The sequence below is a fragment of the Poecilia mexicana genome, unplaced genomic scaffold (assembly GCF_051168715.1).
Source record: "Poecilia mexicana isolate PSO_F unplaced genomic scaffold, ASM5116871v1 scaffold_2, whole genome shotgun sequence".
Taxonomy (NCBI): Eukaryota; Metazoa; Chordata; class Actinopteri; order Cyprinodontiformes; family Poeciliidae; genus Poecilia; species Poecilia mexicana.
In genome coordinates this window covers 45,810,320-45,817,407 of record NW_028263371.1, presented here as the reverse complement: position 1 = coordinate 45,817,407, position 7,088 = coordinate 45,810,320, and positions in this window count along the sequence as shown.

Here is a 7,088-nt window from a genome sequence, read left to right as displayed (position 1 = left end):
TGTCATCACACTTTATCATTTCCCAGAGCTTAATTTTATGTCATTGTTAATGTGTCTCGAAATTGAGATTTTGCTGTCTTCACTTAGAAGTCTTTGCATCTGTTTTGGATATTTCCTGTTACATTGTCTGGTCAGAATTACCTTGGTCATGCTTTTATTGTGCATTTTGTTTGATCCAGTTATAATACCACAGTAGTAAATGGTCTTCCTACACACATCAGATTACACAATACTTTTAATTAAACAGCTTCACACAACACTCCTCTTTCTCTCTGCTGTGCTATCTCTAACTGAAGCCAACATGTGTGTGTGTGTGTGTGTGTGTGTGTGTGTGTCTGTGTGTAGTCTCACATCTATAGTCACAGGACAGCATATAGTGAAACAAAGCAATCAGGAGGAAGGAAAAGAGGAAAGTCTTGATTTGCATTAGAGATATATGTACCGGTATGTTTAATCAGAATTATGACGCACCATTCAATAAAAAAGGCTGAAAAAGTACCTGTTTGATTTTTTGCACAGCATTTAAGGTGAATGTTGTATCTGATCTAGAGCATCGATTATTGGATGGTGTAAAAGCACCCATACCTATCCAAGGTCAAAAAGTTTTAATGGACAATGGGCTCTATTTGGGGTGAATCATGTTAATAAGAATTATCTTTAAGAAACAAAGGCCAGGGAGAAAATTGTATAATCATAATTTTTAGTTTTGATGCATTTAATGCAGGACACTGCTACAGAACAGGGAACAGCACGGATTTGGTTCAAATTATCATTTCATTTCTTCACTTTTCTTTTTCATGAAAAAGTCGTGTTTTTTTTGTTTTTTCCAACTCTTACATATGTAATGTAATCTCTATATATTATTCAAATAAAATCACCAATCCAAAAAGGCATAATATGTTTGTGGCAACATAAGTTCAGCCCAGGCTTTAAAACAGTACACTCCAGAATTTAACAGCTTGTAGGGCCACTTCTTGCAATAACTTGGAATAATCTGTTTTCTATTTGACCTTTATGTAAGAGATCTGGCTGACTCTTCTTTCATTCATTCATTTATACTGCTCCATTAAAATAACCCAGCTGAAGTTTATCTTTGACTCCATGACCTGGTGTACAGAGGGGTTCATGGCTGGCTTCATGCCTGAAAAGTTTCAAGTTCCCATAACCGTGTGAACTCTACAGTACTGCGAGCTATTTGTGCAAACATGATGCCAATAATCACAGGGCTTCACATTTAACCTGGTGCGTTGGCATTTTCTTTCCAAGTATTTTTTTTTTTTTTTTTTTTTGACATGATATATGAAACTTTACAAGTAAACTTAAAAGGCAATGGCAATATGTATGTTGTTTTTTGATTTTTTAAAATTTTTTAAACTAATTTTCAAAACAACAAGCAAGCTATTTTTCTTACACTCGTTGTTTCACAAGGTGAAGAAAGAAATCTACTTCCCTGCGGCTAGTCTCAAAGATTTACACACGTGTTTGATCAACTTTCTGCAATCTTTTCTATAATCACAGGGCGGAGTGCACATTATCAGCGACAACCTCATGAATTTTCCTAAACTGTATTACTGTAGTCTGCTTTATACGCACCTTCATTTCTCCTCTGACATTTCACCTGATTAAAGCTCTCTCTGCAGCTTCGGGAGCAGTCATTCATGTCATTGCCGAGGACAATCGTGTGATTTCCCCGTGGTGCCTGCAGCCGTGGACAATGGTCTGCTTAACAATTTCTCAGATAGATCAATTTAAACGCTGAAACCTGAAATGATTTTACAATGCAGAGCAACTGATTCGGGACCTGAGAGAAATAGCATACCTGTGAGATAAAATATCATTGCATGATAATAGAACTGATCTCATTTCTGAGACAAACTGTAAGAGTGATTTATGATGTTGATTTAAGCCTTTAAAGTTTGTCATTTTGAGATTTTGGTTCACCTCCTATACACTTGGAACTTTCCCACATCATGTTGCAGCCACTAACTTCAATGTATTTGTGGAGGAGGGTATGTAATACAGCAAAAGGAAGAAGTGCTTAATTGTAAGGTGGAATAAAACGGATTTATGGTAAAAAATCCATTCACTCTCTTTACAAATTTAAAAAGGGTGATTCAGGGCTGTGTTTAGACCTGCTGCCTCATACTTTGCATGGCCAATTTATCTTTGAATAACAATTTCAAATTGTGTTGGAATATAAAGACATTATCTACATGGATCCAGAGTATTTCACAGAGCTTTACATTTCATCACAAATATCGCCTTCAGCGCTCTCCGCTGTGAATTTTATGCCTTCACTAAAACAAAGCAGGAGGCTACACAGGCTACATTCATTTATGAGGCTGCCTTGGCATACCGCCCCAATATTTGCTTTGTCTCAAGTCTCCAGTCACGAGTGGATTCAAAACCCACTCATCACAACATCTCCTCTTTGGTGTCCCCAAGATTTTCCCAGTACTTGGTGGTACAATATGCTCCTTTTTGAGCTTGGAATAATTTATAAAAATGTCAACAATTTATCCCATAAAAAAAAAAAAAAAAAAAAACATTTTTAACTCTCCTTAAAAACTATTAAACTAAAATTGAAATAGTTTATTTTTAAAAATTATTTTATAAAGTTTTAATCCTGCACTCTATTCTTGTAAGTTTTTGCTTAGTTTTTATGTAATTGTAATTTTATTAGGTTCTAATTTTAGTTATTATTTTGCGTAATGTACAATGGTGTGCTTCCTGGCCAGGTCTCCTTTGAAAAAAAAAAAGGTTTTGTCTTAAAGACCTTTCTTTTTAAATACACAAATAATAATAAAACCTCAATTAGTTTGTATTTGGTTTCCAGTTCCCTATTTTCTAAGACATTCTGGGTTTTATTCTGTTTTCCTTCTTGAAGCCATTTTGCATTTTGGGATGTTTGGTGGGCTCTATCTTCTCAGCTAACACTCAGGCAGCAAGGCAGCTTCCACAAACTGACCTTACTGGTGTGGTTCTTGTTTTGAAAGGGCAAGCACTGCTCAAATAGCAACAGTGTCATGATGGATTAACTTCTACCAACAACCTTGAGAAAATTACTCTTTCCCACACTTATTGTAAATTAGTACCTGAGACTGACTAACTCTCAAGAATCATCCCTTGTTTTCAAGTGGTCACATTTGGTAAAATTTTCTTTTTTTTTTTTCTGGCATTTGACTTTTATGTTTTTTGTACTGCACTTTTCCATTTCATCTAATACTACATAAGTTTCACCATGCTTCTCAAGTGGCATACCCTACATAAGATAAATAAATAAATCAGGAAAAACACTGCCTCTTTAGATTTGCCTTACTCAGCCTTTTTTTTTTTTTATCTAAGCATCTAAGTTCTTCTCAGCTAACACTCAGGCTTAGAACTTGAGTGTTAGTTGGATATTCTGGATGTTTAAAGAAACAATTCTTTGATTAATCATGCATGCAGGTGATTTTCATCAGCAGTTCAGTGTGACAAAAAAAGTATCATTAGGTGCAAAAAGAGAGCAAAGTTCTAGTTCAATTACTAGTATAACTGAAGAATTGGAAACTTTTTTTAAGATCAGCTTTCTTCATATCTTCAAAAGTGTTTCCTTAGAAATGTTTTTAATTCAGTTATCTAAAGATTTTTTTATATATGCTTTCCCCTCATAATGTTGAATTAATGAGGGGAATTATTGCCTGAATTATTAATAATTCAGGCAAGAAGGGCTTCTACAGTAAAGGGATGGACCAGTATAGGTACTACTTAGCAAATAAACTATTAAAAATTAGATCCTTGGTTACACTGGGTCAGGATCCTGTGGTGCTTGATTTTATCACAGTTCCTTTCTTCCTCATACCCCTACCTTATATTGTATTCTTCTGCATTGCAACTTGATCAAAATGGATTAATATCTTACACTTCTTTTGTCATGGATATCAAACTAATGAATTTAAGCACCAGCCCACCGAGTCCCTGCAAGGATAAGCTGGTAAAAGTGTGGATGATGTCTGATACGAGTACCAGGTGAAACTAATCAGGAGAATGCAGAGCAGCCCTCACTCACCTGCTCAGCAAAAAATGTATTGCCGTGCAAAATATCTATTATTTTGTGTTCTTAAAAACAAAACAACACAAAAGCTGAGCAGCGGAGTCAACTTAAAAAAACCAAAACAAACAGAAACCACAGAAAGTTACAGCCTTGCACATTTTGTAGTCCCAGTCTATGAGTTAATAAATGCCTGAGATATTATTATTATTATTATTATTATTATTATTATTATTATTATTATTATTATTATTATATTCACAGTTCTGATTGATCATCTTAGAATGGACACGGCATGTTAAAAAGTTAAGTGGAATGGATTCCAAAATAAACTTCTTCCGCTCGTTTATCAAGTTTGCGTGCACATGCACCGAATTTGACTTTGGTTTCCGCTGCTCACATCGAAATCAAATTACAGTCACAGACATAATGCTACAATAAATAACAAAAGCACTTAGTAAGAACTAGGGGATAAATAAGCACGACAGCTCTGTCTACAAGAAAGTGTGAGTGTGGCCCTGGATGCACTGACAGCAACATCCAAAGTAAAAAATATTCCGCCTTCATTTTGGGCGTTGCAGAACTCTGATAGGAGAAGAAAAAGTACCAACATTATGGCAAAATGGAGGTTGCAGGCGAAGAAGAGCACGACAATCTTTCTCAATCCTGGATCTCAGACCTCATAGTCCTACATATCCTGCATTGTTTCTCTCCTTCAACACATCACATTTAAATTGATAGGTAATTAACCACTTTCTGCTGAACTAGGTGACGAGGTACTGATGGATGGCTGTTTTGGAGGACTGACGTGTATAACATGCAGTACGGAGTCACTCAAGGAGCAGGGTTGGAAAACACTGCTATATACAGCACTTGTCACAGGGAAATGACATGAAGTGAAGTACTTACTTGTGGTATAATGGGAGTCATAAAATGTGAAAGAGTGCTGTGATAGATTTACTGTCTTCTACAAAATAAGACCCCCCCCCACCCCCCAAAGTGGCCACTGTGATTGAGATCAATCAGAACTGCAGTCATATACCACCAGTGAACATGTAGAGGATACATTGTGTCCTTTCTGTGTGTGCATGTGTTAAGCTTTCACATCATTAGCATGTCTCTGCAAGGATCAACTTCCATCTCTGTGTTGTTTAATTTAATACATAATCCAAAACAATATGTTTTAGCAAGTGAATGCACAAGTACAATTACCAATTGTTTATCATAATTAAAGGCTGAACATCTCTCAAATGATAATGAATTAACTGTGCAAGGGCCAGCATGTTGGTCAGCAACAAGAACATTGAGCTTCCTGGTCTATAATGTCTGCAATTAATCTTAGTCAGCTCTTGACTTAGTCTGTAATGAAGAGGTCACTTACAGGAGCATACAACAGCAGACTCATCCAATTCTAATCCTTGGCTTCTTTCTTGATTTATGGTTTCCAGTTAGAATGATGTTTCCCTAAATCAAAGTCAAGAAAACAGCTGAAACAAAAGATGTGTGTGTCATTTTTGGCTGTAATTCTGTAAAACAGATTAATTAGTTCCAGATTAAAAACATTAATTATGTTTCACACCGTTAGTGATGTGATATCAACTTTAAGATCCAGGGTATGTACTATTTTGAGGTCTATGTCCAGTGTCAGGCAACTCTGATAAGTCTATTCCTTTGACAGGAAGTCATTTCATAGGCCCTTATATCGGATCACTTTTTAACTTGTCTTCATTTATACCATCCTCTGACAAAAACGTTTGTGAGATAAGTCATGATACAGTTTTACACTGATTCAGATCAAGTCACAGTGATGTTCTCAGTTTGACACTAACCCTGTTTGAAATCAAAATCAGTAGTAATGTTGTTTTAGGGGGGGCCATAACTGCAGTAGTGAATAATTTATTGTAAAGATGCAGTCAGCAGAAACATAAAAAAAAAAAAAAATGATTTCAACAATTCAGCTGAATTTTATCTTCCTTATAAAATTTCAGAAGATTTGAGTCAAAATTGAATCTGAATCCTTTCATAATGTGTTTCATTATTCAACAGGGGTCTATCAAAAGCAGCCAAGACAATGCCATTTGAAACAGATCTCCTTGACTTATTCTTCAAAAGCCTGAGGACTGCAATGCTATTTACCGACTGATACCATAAAAACAGTCACAACGAAACAACTTTCAGTGAATGAATACATTTGTGCACAAAGAAAAACAATCAAACTTCTCCTTTCTTGTGTGTTCATGGCAGTATAGTATACATATCAAAAACTTTCAAAACTATAACCTCAGGTTTGAAAATATCTAGCCCTATGTCTAGCTTGCCTTTAGGGCATTTATTTTCTGAGTTTTGTTACCACTAAGACAATTTTCCACACTGCAGTGTCAAAGAGAAGTTTGAGAAGCTGGGGGATGTTAAGGCCTTTCGTATTCATTGAAGATAGTGATGTGAAGTGCATTATTAAACATAGAGTTGATCCTGAGATTGGCGATTCAGCACTGTGCTTGTCTCTATCACATAAGATGACAGACTGATATTGATAGTTTTTGTCCTTGCTGAGGCTCGTACTGTACATCACACACAGGTGTAAGGACACAGCAGTCCCACAGGAATTCCCCTTGGCTTTGAAGCATGGGTAGAATGACAGCCAACTTCTCCAGGAAGAAAATGCGCTAAAAACAAAATAGGAAATGGTAATGAGAATTTTAACAAAACATGTGGCCATTCCACTTGAGGTACAAAACAACAAGCACATTTTTTTTTTTTTTTTGGCTTTTGACAAAATGCCCAATAACATGAGGAGGATTTGGAACAGTGCCTAAGCCCGTGATCTGATATGTATGGTTTACTCGGTGCCAAAAAAATAATAATTCAATCGTTTACCCATGTGCTGCAAACAAAATGTAATAGATTAGAACTTTTTTTTTTAATTAATACCTCTGCTTTTTCATAAAGGAAAATACCCTAATCTTAAAGGATTTTTATGCATTAGATTGAAAACACTGAAGCTGCAAACAAATGTCAGTGTGTTAATGACTTGCTGTTTTGTCCAAGTACTGTTCAG